Source organism: Scyliorhinus torazame, chromosome 5 (assembly GCF_047496885.1).
Source record: "Scyliorhinus torazame isolate Kashiwa2021f chromosome 5, sScyTor2.1, whole genome shotgun sequence".
Classification (NCBI taxonomy): Eukaryota; Metazoa; Chordata; class Chondrichthyes; order Carcharhiniformes; family Scyliorhinidae; genus Scyliorhinus; species Scyliorhinus torazame.
The window spans coordinates 148,243,705-148,256,996 of NC_092711.1; the positions used below are offsets into that span (position 1 = coordinate 148,243,705).

At 47.9% G+C, this 13,292-nt stretch overlaps 1 protein-coding gene across 4 annotated transcripts in view; it reads right to left on the bottom strand.

The window, feature by feature from the left end:
- The window catches only part of LOC140422021 (uncharacterized), a 72,697-nt gene that overhangs the window by 22,702 nt on the left and 36,703 nt on the right, over window positions 1-13,292 (bottom strand). For all 4 annotated transcript variants that reach the window (XR_011947226.1, XR_011947225.1, XM_072507000.1 and 1 more), the window contains one exon: window positions 83-5,658. The gene's annotated coding sequence lies outside the window, so the exon portion shown is untranslated. The remainder of the gene's footprint in view (window positions 1-82; window positions 5,659-13,292) is intronic.

Sequence of the window (13,292 nt, forward strand, 5' to 3'; positions counted from 1 at the left end):
GTCTCTTCAGAAACAGACAGCAGGACCTGGTTGCGCTCGGTACAGCGGAGGGGGAAACCAAAGTGGTAATAAGGGTACTCACATTTGGGGGCCCAATTCCTCCTCGGCGTCCAGGCATGATCAGTCAGTTACGCCGTCTGTCTCCGGCGAGGCTTCTTGAGATCCCACCGCTGCCACCAAATGAGGATTCGCTATTGTCAGTCCGGATGAAATGATCAATCGAACACCAAGTCACTTCAACGTATACCTTATTTCACTGCCGGGACCAAGATGCTATATCAGTAACAGCTACAGCACTCAGTCAGTCTTCAAACATTATACAGCAGGTTATATACAGCATCAGGGACAGCCCCTTTGGTTCCCAAAATTGGGAGGCCTCACTTGTGACATTCTGTTGCTCTCAGCTAAATTATAATTATCTTTAGAATGAGGAACCCATTCCCAACTGCATCCTGTTATTGCAAACTGTCTAGTGCAAAAGCAGAAGTGATTCATCTCGAAAGTCACGTACACAGTCACAAAGCTCCAGTTTACACCAAGCTCTATTTGACATTCCATTTCCCATCAAGCTCTATTCCTCTTGAGCCAAACTCTCACAATTACACAGAGTACACAGAGAAGACCAGCAAATATTCACACAATTGGTTCAAATTCTAATCGCTGCAGCTTCCAAGAGATTAACAATAACAGGATTTTTAAAAAGTACTACCAAAAGCAGAGGATCTCAGGATAACAGGGACCAAGATACAGCCCTGAGCACACGGACCCCTGACGTACGCCCCTCACAACAAGCTCATTTGAAACCTCACTCAGCCTCTCAGGACACCCCGGCCAAGAAGGAACCTCCCAAGCAAAAGAGGGCAACAGGAAAGTGACCACAGTACAAGACCTGGCCCGGCCCTGTACACCCTCGTACACAGGAGTCAGGAAAGCAAGGATAGCCACACTGTGCAGGACTCACCCAACCTCACTCCTCTCTCACCACACCCGAGGGCAGCGCACACAAGAAGATTCACCGTCCTCCACCAAGGAGATTCCACCCACAAGGAGAGGAAAATTCGTCAAGACACCCAACAACTCGGCACCTCGGGAGGGGTGCGATCCTCAATCCCCGCTCACGGCAAAGGAAACCCCCGAGATACAATATACCAAATCGGGGCCTACATCAGCACGCTACCTCCTCAAGGAAAAGTAACTCCAAAAGAGAGGAACACCAGGATTGGCCAAAGGATGCCAGACAAGAACCAGCACCATATGTGATAAGTAGATTGTCATCTATATTATCTGTACGTAAATAATAATATATGTATAACTGTTGTAGTTCCAACATCCGACCATCAGGTGGTGTGAGTATGCAGACACATGACCCGGACACACCATATGTTCCAGGAGGTGTTGGTAAGGAGTTTGCAGCAGTCACATATTAGAGTAGCTCTGTAGTATCTTAGTGTAAGTTAGTGTTAGACCATTATTTCCAACTGTATTAATCTTAGACATTTTAGTAATTAGTTAGTGTAGTGTTAGTAATAAATAACTATGTTTATGAAACAAAGTCTAATGTTCTTTATTCACACGACAATATAAAGATTCAACATCTGCCCAATCAAAGAACATTGCACCGTGCACCGTCACAAAAAGGATACTCGGGGCAGAGCTGCGTAGCCTCATTGGCGTCAAAACACTGTCTCCCCACGGGAGACCCTGCTTCAACAAGGAGGGCATTCAGGAAGTCACTATATAATCCCACTTGGAGCAGGGTGCCTATCCCCCCCCTCAGCCTCACCCTCAGACCCAATGAGGGCTCACACATCAATGATCCACAACTCAAACCCTCCAACCCACAGGTTACTACCTCCCAGTGGAACCTATACCGAGAGGATTGATTGATGATTTGATTGATTTGTTTTATTGTTACGTGCACCGAGGTACAGTGAAAAGTATTGTTCTGCGTACAGTCCATACAAATCGTTCCATACATGAAAAAAACATAGGACATAGATAAATACACAATGTAAATACATAGACACAGACATCGGGTGAAGCATACGGAGCGCAGTACTACTCAGTGGAGAAGGTGTGTGAAGAGATCAGTTCAGTCCATAAGAGAGTTATTCAGGAGTCTGGTGACAGTGGGGAAGAAGCTGTTTTTTATCTGTCAGTGCGTGTTCTCAGACTTTTGTATCTCACTGCCCGATAGAAGAGGTTGGAAGAGAGAATAACCCGGGTGGGAGAGGTCTTTGATTATGCTGCCCGCTTTCCCAAGGCAGCGGGAGGTGTAGACAGAGTCAATGGATGGGAGGCGGGTTCGCGTGATGGACTGGGCTGTGTTCACGACTCTCTGTAGTTTCTAATGGTCTTGCCCCGAGCAGTTGCCATACCAGGCTGTGGAGGACCAGAGGAGGAGCAGACCAGGGGCCTCCATAGGGGACAACACAGGGAGGGAAACTCACTCCACCACCCATCAGAACCTCCGCCCGACCCAATAAACACAGTTACTCCTGCCCTAGTCGATCAAGTGACCACTGCCACTCCCAGGCAGCCAAGAGAATATTGAAGAAGACAAGTGGAACAAGGATTAACTGACCACACCCAGTTCCTCGTGCTCACTAGTCCCCTTGGTGTTCTCGTGTTTTTGGGACGATTTCTGTATCTTCCTCCGTGAAGACAGACACACATTGTTTAGTTTCTCTGTCATTTCCTTATTCCCCATTATAAACTCTCCTGTCTCTGTCTGGAATGGACCCACATTGGTCTTTGCTAATCTTTTCCTTTTCACATTCCTATTGGAGCGTTTCCAGTCGTTTTTTATGTTTCTCGCCAGTTTGATCCCATATTCTCTTTATCAGTTTCTTGGTCCTCATTTGCTGAATTTAAAATCAATTCCCAATCCACAGGCGTATGGCTATTTTGGCCTCTTTTAAGCCTCTTCGTTTGATCTAATGGAATCCTTAAATTTTCTCGTTAGCCACAGTTGCATCACTTTTCCTGTGGCTGTTTGTTCCTTAAAGGAGAGTACATTTGAAGCCAACATGTAATAATACCTTAAAAGTTAGTGGATTGCCTGTCTATTGTCATACCTATTGTTGAAATGTCCCAATCTACCAGAGACAACTTGTCTTTCAAACCTCGCCAGTTTCCTTTGTGAAAAACACGTGGATAATTAAACAAAGGAACCATGTAACCACCATAGCCCATCTTCATGGCAACGTGGCATGCTTTCAGAGGTTCCAAACAGAAATGGGAACTAAATATCTTCCAACCACTGATGCTGTATTTACTTGCTGTAAATATGGCAGCTAATAAGGTTGCCCTTCTTAATCTCGATATGAATAGGAAATGCTTTCAGAGTCGCCAGGCATCAAATGATACCGCCACAAGGTTCAACCGGATATCGATCAAAGCCCCAAACAACCAGTTAGTTAGTTCAAGAACAATAATACTTTATTTATACACAAGATTAACTTACACATGCAACATAAAAACTAAGAGCTAAATTACACCTATCACTATGACAACCTGTACTTAACTTCTGGCACCCGGCTTAGGTCAGAGGAACAGTGGCCTTTGTTCGAATCTGGATCTGCTGGGTCTGGAAAAGGAACTGTGGTTCAGCTAGGCTCATTCATCTGGTAGCGAGTGTTGAACTTGACCGTGCTTCTGGTCGTGGTGCTGCAGATGGAGTCAGACATTGCCAAAGCGTCAGGTCCAAAAGAGACCGAACACATGGCAGTGTCTCTCTTTATCCTTGGGAGGTTTCACGCTCTTTTGGGTGGTCCTTAGGTTTAGACTCAATAATCCGGCAGTCCTCGATCACTGCTTTCGATCTGAGCCAATAAAGGGGCGGGTGCTTTGATGGCTGGGCGGGTCCTGAGCGGTCATTGACCTTGGCTGTTTATGCTTCCTGAGTAAAGGGAGTGGCACCGATGTGTCTGGAATTGTATCGGATACCCGAGTACCAGTTCCTTTGTCTTAGGGAAATGAGTCATTAGCATGCAAATCGGCTGGGGGTTTCGATCCTGTCTGGTTCTGCTTACAAATATATATTTAGGCTCTGAGCCTGCCTGAATCTTACATTGGCCATATTTCCCTTGAGGCTTTGCAAATGTCCATGTTTCTTTGTAAGTGGCCATCCCAGATGGCTACACCACCAAACACCCTTTCGCTCTGTGATCCTCGTGAAAGTTGAAGCCAGGAATTCACAACATGGCTCAATGATCATCAGTCCACTGAAGACAAATTTGTGAGACCAACCAGTCCAGCAGGAAGTAACCCTCCACCCATCCCTATTGATCAACTGACAGAATTAACAAAATGTAGTCCTGGATGCAATTGAGAGCAGAACAGCGGAATCCAACCCCTGTAATCATTTGTGAACTTGGTGTGTGAGCATGTGCGATGAAACACAAAACCTCTCCCACACTGAGAGCAGATGAACGGCCTCTCCCCAGTGAGAACTCGGCGGTGTTTCCATAGTTGGGATGGATCACTGAATATCTCACCTACTCAGAGCAGGTGAACGGCCTCTCCCCAGTGTGAACTCTCTGGTGTGTCCGCAGGCTGGATAACTGAGTGAATCCCTTCCCACACTGAGAGCAGATGAACGGCCTCTCCCCAGTGTGAACTTGCTGGTGGCTCCGCAGGTGGGATAACTGAGTGAATCCCTTCCCACACTGAGAGCAGGTGAACGGCCTCTCCCCAGTGTGAACTCGCTGGTGTGTCTGCAGGATGGATAACTGAGTGAATCCCTTCCCACACCGAGAGCAGATGAACGGCCTCTCCCCAGTGTGAACTTGCAGATGTTTCTGCAGGGCGGATGAATGTTTGAATCCATTCCCACACTGAGAGCAGGTGAATGACCTCTCCCCAGTGTGAACTCGCTGGTGGCTCCGCAAGTGGGATAACTGAGTGAATCCCTTCCCACACTGAGAGCAGGTGAACGGCCTCTCCCCAGTGTGAACTCGCTGGTGTCTCTGCAGGTCAGAGAATTGAGTGAATCCTTTTCCACACTGAGAGCAGGTGAATGGCCTTTCCCCAGTGTGACTGCGTCGATGAATTTCCAGCACAGACGGTGCTGTGAATCCCTTCCCACAGTCCTCACATGTCCATGGTTTCTCCATGTTTTGGGTCTCCTCGTGTCTGTCCAGTTCGGCCAATCAGTTGAGACTTCGTCCACACACAGAACACGTGTACAGTCTCTCCCCGCTGTGAATGGTGTGATGTTTTTTCAGGCTGTGTAACTGGTTAAAGCTCTTTCCACAGTCAGTGCTCTGGAACACTCTCACTCGGGTGTGTGTGTCTCGGTGCTTTTCCAGTCTCAATGATAAGAACATAAGAACTAGGAGCAGTAGTCGGCCATCTGGCCCCTGGAGCCTGCTCCACCATTCAATGAGATCATGGCTGATCTTTGGTGGACTCAGCTCCACTTTCCTGCCCGAACAGCATAACCCTTAATCCCTTTATTCTTCAAAAAACTATCTATCTTTATCTTAAAAAAATGTTTCAATGATGTTTAAAATCTTTTGCAGTTGACAGATGAGGCAAACATTTTTCCTTTAGATTCGAAGGCCAATGATATTCAGGTCCCAAGGAATTGAGGGACTGTCAGATCCAGACGACATGTATTAGGTTTCTGTCTGTAATTTGTCCTCTTCGAATCTCCTGTTAAAACAATTTACAAAAGGCATTACTAAGTACAGGATAGAAATTCAGAACAAACAATTCTAGTTTCTCTGGAACTTTCTTTTCTCTTGCATTCTGCAACATCTGTAAATCTCCATCCCACACACTCTCCCTCCATTCACTGTATCTAATATTCAACCTCCCAATTCTCCTGAAGGTGCTGATTCAGGCTGATTGACAGATCCCTGCTCACTGCTTCCTGTCCTGGACACAGGGACCATAACAAATTGGAGCTGCAGTTGGCCATTCGAACCTGCTCAACCATTCAATGAGAGCATTGGCCGATCTACCTCAGCACCATTTTCCAACACTATCCCCCATATCCCTCGATAACTTCACTCCCTTGAAACGTTAGCAATCTCGGTCTTGAAAATACTTGACGACTGAGGTTCCACAGTCCTCTGGGGTGGAGAATTCCAAATGCTGACGGGGGAGAGGGGAAGCTGTGTTTGGTGGTGGAATCACGCTGGAGTTGGCAGAACTGGCGGAGGATGATTTCTTCAATGCGGAGGCTGGCGGGGTGAAAAGTGAGGTGGTGCTAATTTTGCCTTAGTTCAATTGCTCTGTTTTATTACCTTTGCTCTTGAGTCGCCAGGTATCTTTCTGATACCGCCACGTGGTTCAAGTCCGAGTAATGATCAATAATCCAATACACCGATTAGTAAGATTTATATCAAAGCACAGTCATTATACACAGTAATCGCTACTCATGCACAAATTCTATGTTTAAGCTACTTCTACAACTAACAGGCCTATACTTAACTTGGAACTGGCCCACCAGGTCAGGGAAACAAATGGCCTTTCGTTCGGGTTCTGAGCCTGCGGGATTCGAAGTTGATACAGATTGGTAGCTAGGAGCGCCTATCTCGTAGCGAGCGTTGAAGTAAGACTTACAGTTTCGACCAGCTGCTGAAGAGTGAAGAGCTGGAGAAGTGGTGGAGAAGAGAGAGACTTGAACTTGGGGCTCAATTCTTATAGGCCTCGGGGGCTTCCCGCCTTTCGGGGCGGACCCTGTACCTGGTCCCAAGTGATTAGACTTTGTCCCAATCGCTTTGTTTGATTTTCTCCAATGCTGGAGCGGTTCCCTGATCGATGGGCGGTCTTCAGGTGGTCATTCACCTCCTTTTGTGTAGGCTTCTGCTGGCGCCGAAGAGTCTGGTTTTGCTTTGCGTGTCTAAATGTTGGTTATTGTTCCCGGGGATTGCTCATTAGTATGCAGATGGCTGTTGTTTTGTTATGCTGATGGTTGCTGGTATCGATCTTGTCTGGCCTTTCCAGAGGTAAATACACAGCCAACCTGCAGCTGCTCATTTTTGTCTTGTTGGCTGACTTTCCCATTAGCCTTTGCCGTTCGCTATTTTGAATCGGGAGTCGGCCATTTAAAGTGCCTACATTCCCTCGTGATCCTAACGCGAAGCGTGAAGGATCACATAACTATGTTGCTTTCCATTCCCTGACCTGGGGGGGGGGGGGGGGGGGGGGGCACTTCCTTCATGGCCTCTGCATTGACCATAGCTATGCAAAAAACTTTTATCTGACAATTCTAAGGGCGCTATGTCAAACAGGGACATGTATTACAAAACAATAAACTGGGAACCTCTAACTGTTCTTAATACACTACACTCACTTAAACATTTCATTATCCTAACTTCCTCAACCATACAACAAAATCATAGCAGTTTATACACAGTTTTCCTGGCTTGGCAGTCAAGCTCAGGATCGTACAATTTGCTCATGAACAGTTCTTTACATTTCTTTATTTACAATAAAACACAAGTGAATGCTCTTTATTATAGATCGCGGGGGTCGGGGTTCTGGTCGTATCCTAAAATAGGGGATCTGATCCTATATACCGGGGTTCGAGCGCGGTAGGCTCTCCTTCTCCATTTTCTTAGACGCATAGTCTGCACGAGGCAGCAGAGTATCGCTAATACCAGTAAGGTTTCTAGTACATAGGACAGGGAGTACCAGGTTATAAACCTGGCACACCAAGATGATGTGGTGTCGCTGGTGACTGGGCTCTGGGTACTGCGGGGAAGCGAAACATTAATGGCGGGGGGGGCTTGAAGTCATGGGGTTCGCATTCACGTGCAACCAAATGTCCATAAAGATGATGATCCATGTGAAGGAAGTCCCCATGGCTCTTCTCTTTCCTTTTCTTTTCTTCTCCGGTTCTGGAGCTTTTGGGGTTCTGTGGAAACAAGCATAGTGTCTGTAACTATCTTGGTTCAACATCTCGTACGATAGTCTGTCTGTCCTTTAGTGCCAATTACTCCCTTTATAATTGGTCACTATGTGTGACTCTCTCATTTTTTTTCTCCCCCCAAAAATCGAATTTTAGGACAGGACACACTTCCAAATAATGAACCAGTGCGAGCCGTCTCACAGACTGTGCAATTTACCATCCAAATGTTTCAGGATGTAAATAGCATGTGGTTGGCAACCTAAGGGTTACCGGAAACAAACCAAAACTTTTTGAATTGAAAGTGCCAAAATGAGGTGCGTATGGGCCGCGACGGGTACGATTTGGATGGAGTCCCCGGGTAGGATGGCTACCAATGCCGTATCTCTCCTACCTGAGCGTAGTTGACCAGCGGGGGGTTTCCAGGCAGGGCGGGTCTCAAGCCGTTTCTCCACTGCCTGAGCAACCGACAAGAACGGGCAAAAATGTAGTCATCGTGGTGGGGCTGCCGTAGTGGTTCTATCCTTCGAACCAGAAGGGCAGTTATGAACGGGCGTATTGTACCTTGACAAGTCTCAGCAGACAAGCTAGTTCCGCTGAACTAGTGTCTGGCAATAGTGAGTCTCTGTGGGGAAGTCCTCAGAGGTTTCGGCTGAAAAGGCGTAGGACCGAGAATTTTTTTTTCCTGTCTGACAAACAACATGTAACAAACTTACAAACAACATAAAACATGTGGCAGGTTCCATCAGAAAGGACACCACTTCTCCCAAGTGGTTCCTTTTAAACATCATCTGGACACCTCAGTTCTCAGCTGCGAACAGGGTCGCAAAGGGGTTCTCGGTTTGGGAGTCAGACCCAAGGTCGTCCTCTTCTCCCGGGTGCCAAACTCTGGAGTGGATTAGGGCTGAAAGGGCTGCATGGTGTGAGGTGGGGTCGCTCTCGTCGTTGCGGACGAGTCGGAACGAGTTATCTCGGTGCCAATAGTTGGTGTCTAGTTGTGTGGGGACAGAATCGGGGTCGTCAGTGTGGTTCAGTGGTCGGTGGTGGGGTTTGTTTAGGAAAGTGATCATGAAGGGATCACTCAGATCGTAGTCGGAATCGCTGGGTGTGGGTCCTGTTGCATGGGGATAGTAGGGAGGCGTGCTGTGGCTATCGTCCGAGTCACATTCGCTGTCTCTGCTGCAGCAGTCGGTGGGCGTTCCGGGGCGGAGTGTATATTTCGGGGGTGGAGTCAACGTTGAGTCCGTGGCCGGGCTGGACGTGTTGGGGGATGGTAGGGTTATGTTGGCTGTGGGCGGGGTGTGGTGTGCTGCGTCGAGCATGACGTGGTGTGCGTGGTTCGACTGTGTTCCATATGCCTTCAGCTGGTTTATATGGAACCGCGCAGTCTTACCGTTGGGTACTTTATTTTATACACGGAGGGGCTCACTTTGTCCGCAATGGAATACGGACCCGAGTATTTTGGTGACAGGAATGTGCTGGGGTTATATACAGAGAGCATAACTTGCTGTCCTATACTGTACTCAGTCGCATGCACTGTCTTGTCGAAACAAGCCTTGCTCTGTTTCTTTCTGGTGCCCAATTTTACTGTGGCTGCTAGCTGAGCCGTTTTAACATTTTCAACTAATTGCTGTACTGCTTTCTTGTGTGTGAGGGCCGTCACTTCGGGGCTGGTCCAGTCTAAACCTAATAAATATTCTGTGCCTTTCATGGGGCATCCGGTCATGAGGGTGTGTAGGGTGTAACCTGTGGAAGTAGAAATTGTATTATGCAAAAACATCAGCGCAAAAGGGAGGACTGAGTCCCAAGTGGTGTTGTTCTGCTGGACCATTTTTTTGAGGGTGGATTTTAGGGTCCGATTCATGCACTCCACGATACCACTCGACTGTGGGTGGTATGCTATGTGGAATTTTTGGGTGATGCCAAATATCGTGAGGACGTTCTGCATGACACGTCCCGTAAAATGGGAGCCTTGGTCGGATTCAATGCTGCGGGGGAGTCCCCATCTTGTAAAGATGTAGTGGGTCAAAATCTTAGCTGTGGTTTTTGCAGTGTTTGTGTGGGCTGGGAATGGTTCCACCCATTTCGTAAATCTGTCTATGACCACATGTACATATTTATAGCCATTCCTGCAAGGGGGCAATGGTCCTATAAAATCAATCTGGAGGTTAGTCCAGGGGCCATTAACGGGTCGGGTGTGGCTGAGTTGAGCCTTTTTGGCACATCTGTCCGGATTACTCTGGGCGCAGATAAGACAATTCTCGATGTAGTGATTTACATCATCCTTTAAATTCGGCCACCAACAAAGCTGCTTGAGATGGGCTGTAGTGGGATCGATTCCCTGATGTCCATGACCGTCATGGAACAAACAAATCAGTTGATTCCTGACCTGTTCAGGAACCACATAAAGGGTGTCTTTTAACACCACACCGTCATGTGTGGTCAGTGCATTTTTGAACCTCTCATAGGGAGCTGGATATTTTCCTTTTACAATCGCCCTGAGATTGCTGTCCTGCTTCTGGGCCTCCACTAGATCCTCGATCTTTATCTGTGAGACCTGAACTGCACTCACTGGTGCGCTTTCTCACTGGCCAAATCGGGGCATTATTAGTGGAGGCTACTGATCTAAGTACGCCCTGCTCTAAAAAGCTTTCTATTACCTTGGAGATTTCTCCCTCTGCCTCTTGGGGAAATCCGTATTGTTTTGGGGGTCTAGGGTCAGGTCCTGGTATTTGTACGGAGCCAGTCATCCGTCCACAGTCGTGCTTGTGGGTCGCGAATGCTGCCCTGTTCTTTTGCAGAACTGCCCTAACCTGCTTGTCTGTACCAAGCGTGGTCAGGTTGAACCAAAATTCACCTACTGCGCTAATTTTGTTCGCGTACTCTCCTATGTTGAGTGTTGCGGGGGCTCTTGCAGATTTTGCCATCTTCCAGACACACTGGTTGACTGGATCAAATGAAAGATTATGGGAATTCATGAAATCGATTCCCAGAATGTGTTCTGCTGTGTGGGGCAGGTCAACTAAAACCACGGGGTGCTTGGTGGTGATGTTGCCGATTTGAATGGGTACAGGGGCTGTGATGTGTCCCTGCTGTGAGTGGCCTGTAAAGCCGCTGAGGGTGATAATGGCTGTCGTGGGCCACGTGTCTTTTGAAACATGGTGGAGGAATTTATTGTGGTGCGGGACCCTCCTGTGTCCCAGAGAAACTCGATGGGCTGTCCCCGAATTTTCGCTGAAACTACCAGTCATCCTGACCTATCCCAAGGGTGTCGCAGACCCAACTGGGGGAGCCCGAACGCCGTCAGTCCGTTCCGGTCAGGACTGTCGGATCTGAACGGGCGCTAACGCTATGAATGGACTCTGTCTTTTTCTTACTCAGAGTGCCCGTCTGCTGGGCTCTCTGTGGCTTTTTAGGGGCATTGCACTCTCTTGCGAAGTGTCCCAACTGTTCACAGTTGTAACACTCCTGTGACTTGGGTGGGGGGCTGTTCTTTCCCTCATTCACCCATGCGGGGTTCTGGTGGGTGTTTACTGCCTGCATATCTGTGCCGGCCTGCTTTTCCACGCTATTCTTAACTGCGGGTTTACTTTGAACAGATTGCTCCCAAGCGCGGGACAATCTCTTCACTACCCACTTCTCGTTATGGGCCTCCTCTGAGGGATCATAACTCGTGCAAGCTTTCTGTCCTGTTTCTGTGGCATGGGAGATAAGGGCGCGGGTCCATTTGGCCATGTTGTCTGGGGACAAATGGGCGCGGTCTAAGTCTCCAAAGACTGCTGCAAAAGTGAATCCACAGGCGTCCAGCGAACGCTGTGGGGTGCTCGGATTTCTTTTGCCTACATTTGTTGAGGCCGTCTACGGGGTCACCCCGGTTATACCCGATCGCATCCAGGATTGCGGTATGCATTTCTGCAAGGGTGCCTCCGCCTACATTCTGAGGGTCGGGAAAGGCTGCTGCTACTGAAGGGTCTAAACTTAAAACTGTGAGCTTGACATGCTCTCGCTCATCCAGGCCGTACATGGTCGCCTGATGCTTAACTGTGGCAAAGAAATGGTGGCGGTCTGAGGTGGGGAGGAACGGTTTGATCTTATTGCATGCGTCCCGTAATTGGGTCACTGTTAAGGGGGTGGAGTATAGAAATTCCACATCATCCGATGTGGCTGTGCGGTGGGTGGTGACTGGGTTCATTGGAGCCTGAACTATCTGCTCTGTGGGGGGTTGAGGCGCTTTCCTCTTTTGTGGCTTTCCATGCGCACATGTACCCTGAACATATCTCTGTGCTGTTTCATTCAATTCTTCCCAATCAGGGCCGTCTTCCTGATCTAATTTCGCTCCAAAGGTTTCCTGGAAGTCATTCTGAACTGAAAGCAGCGATTGCAGCTCTGCAATCTGCTTCCGGCACTTTGCGTGATCAAGCGTGCTTTGTCTTTGTTCTGTGGTGGCAGCATGGAGTGCTCTTAATGCTGCCTTTAGATCGCTGCAATGTCTCTGCGACGCTTCTGCCTGCTTTTCTGTTTCTTCACGTACCAGGACTGCACGTTGCGTGTCCTGATAGGCGTTTTGATATTGAGACTGGAAGCTGCTTAAGTGCGCCAGACAAGACTGGTGTGCCCGATTGGCATCCTCCACCTCTCCATCTTTTGCTGCCAACTTCCTTCTCAATTCTAAATTCTCCTTTTCTACTTTGCTTACATCGACCTTACTCATTCGATGTATGCCCTCAACTTATTTCCGGAGCGTCCTAACAACCTCCTCTGTGCCTCGCAATTGTGCCAAGCAGGACACAATTGCCATCGGCTTGCGAGCTTTCCCTAAGCTCCTTTTGTGGATCTCACTCAGGTTCTTCCACCAAGAATGTCCTATACTCCCGGGACCTGATTCCTCGTTGTCACAGAATTCATTCCAAAGGGGCCATCCTTTCCCTTTGAGATTTTCCTGATCTCTTCCTCCCAAATGGGACATTGTCCCACTCTACTGCTGCTGGTCGCTGCGACCGCAAATTCCTCTGGGTTCATGAGGCGTTGCATTGCCTGCATTGCCATCTTTCCTATCCAAATGCTGCTCTTCAAATTTGGGACAGGGGTATTAATCCGAATGCTGCTCTTCAAATTTGGGACAGGGGTATTAAGGCGGTACTGTAAATACGGGTACGGCTTTCGCTACTTTCCGATATACAAACTTCCGACAGTTTTGTTTCAACAAAAAATCTATCAGTTTTACCTTATCGCCCTGTTAGTTACGCATGCATACACACACTTCCGAATTATGAGTATTGATCAGAACTGCTTGAACACTTGTGGTTTTCTGTTTCCAATTGGATCTCTAATTCAAATTCTTGGGTTCTCTCGGAGTGGTTTTCCACTTCTAGATCGGGTCCCATCAGGAAGTCGCCAAATAATGTTGCTAATTTTGCCTTAGTTCAATTGC